The 1,712-nt window shown below is 52.0% G+C and overlaps 1 protein-coding gene across 1 annotated transcript in view; it reads left to right on the top strand.

The window, feature by feature from the left end:
- Positions 1 to 1,592: 1,592 nt before the first annotated feature.
- Positions 1,593 to 1,712, top strand: part of COQ5 (coenzyme Q5, methyltransferase) — a 4,958-nt gene continuing 4,838 nt past the window's right edge. Inside the window, exon 1 of the mRNA XM_014307209.2 lies at positions 1,593 to 1,608. The gene's annotated coding sequence lies outside the window, so the exon portion shown is untranslated. The remainder of the gene's footprint in view (positions 1,609 to 1,712) is intronic.

Raw genomic sequence — 1,712 nt, 5'->3', positions numbered from 1 at the left:
CGTCGCTTTGTTTTTCTCTTCACGGCTGAGTTGCTTGAACGCAGGAAGGAAGAAGGGGAAGGAATAACCCCGAGCACCGCTACAGGTTGTGGGCTGACCGGCTGGAAAGCAGCTCTGCGGAGATGGGACTTGGGGTCCTCGTGGATAACAAACTGTCCCTGAGCCAGCAGTGTGCCTTGGGGGCCAAGGGAGCCAATGGAATCCTGGGGAGCATTAGGGAGAGTATTGCCAGCAGGTCAGGGAGGTGATGCTGCCCCTCTGCTCAGCACATCTGGAGTGCTGTGTCCAGCTCCGTGCTCCTCAGGACAAGAGAGATACGGAGCTCCTGAAGCAGGTCCAATGGAGGGCAGCACGGATCATTAAGGGACCAGAGTATCCCTCCTGTGAGGGAAAGCAGAGGAAGCCGGGCCTGTTCAGCCTCAAGAAAAGACAGCTGACAGGGGACCTCATTAATGTGTACAAATATCTGAAGGGTGGATGTCAGAGGATGGACCAGGGTCTTCTCGGTGGTGCTGAGAATAGGACAAGAGGCAGACAACAGGCAGAAACTGATGCACAGGAAGTTCCACCTGAGCAAGAAGAAGAATTTCTTCACTGTGCAAGTAACTGTGCACTGGAACAGGTTGCCCAGAGAGGTTATGGAGTCTCTCTCAGTGGAGATATTCCAGAACCGTTTGCACACAATCCTGTGCCATGTGCTCTGGGATGACCCTGGAGCAGGAAGGTTGGACCAAATCACCCATACTGGTCCCTTCCAGCTTGACCCATTCTGTGACTCTGTGAATGCAGCTGCTCCCTGGTGTCCATGCAGTGTCCATCCCTACTGAGGGACTCTCCCAGTCACTGCTCTGGTAGGCAAAGATCATCTGTCACTATAGCTCAGGCTGAGAAAAATACCCAACAAAACCAAATATGATGCTTTGGAGGGCATCCTACTGCAAAGAACATAGAGTTTAAAAAATATTATATGAGGAAAATAGGAGAAAATCGTGGTGTGGTCTGATGATGGTGCTAAAAGTCCCAATATGGCAGGAAGGTCCTGGGTGAGGGAGCCCAGCTCATGCCCTGGGAGTGCAGTCCCTGGGCTGATTTCAATAGCATGATGTCATCTCTCCTGAGAATGGGTTAAGTAACTTCTTTGTATCTACAAAGCTGGCAGAACTCCTGGATGATTCAAGTCGTGTGATAAGCAGGACAGGTTTTGGGAAAAGAAAGAAAGGAAAGGAAAATAAAAAGAAAAGAGAAGAGTTTCTAATGTGTCCTAATGCTCCTAACCGGAATCAAGGCATCTTTCAACTGCTCCTTGCAATTCAGAACCCACAAACCCTCCCTCCCGTTCCCTACGAGGCTTCATTTTAAGTGAAGAAAAGTGCAAAATTATAAATGTAAAGAAAAGCTAAATAAAATAAAGCTGAACTATTTGCAAAATTACTCAAGTACACCGTGAGGGTCGCGTTTGGTTTGGGGTTTTGGATTTTTTTTTCCCCGTCACGTTTGTCCTCACAGCACCGGTTCCACCGCAGAGCAGCGGTGGCACCGCGGGGCTGGGGGGGTCCTGACCGCGTCCGGCAGAAGCGGCGGCGCCTTGGGCTGCGGGGAACGTCCCCGGTGGGAGCTCTACGGGCGGAGCGCTCTCCCGGCTCCGTCCCGGTAGGAGCTCTACGGGCGGAGCGCTCTCCCGGCTCCGTCCCGGTAGGAGCTCTACGGGCGCA

This window comes from Geospiza fortis, unplaced genomic scaffold (assembly GCF_000277835.1).
Source record: "Geospiza fortis unplaced genomic scaffold, GeoFor_1.0 scaffold408, whole genome shotgun sequence".
Lineage (NCBI taxonomy): Eukaryota > Metazoa > Chordata > Aves > Passeriformes > Thraupidae > Geospiza > Geospiza fortis.
The sequence above is the reverse complement of the archived record's forward strand: the minus strand, read 5'-3'. Positions and strand labels throughout refer to the sequence as shown.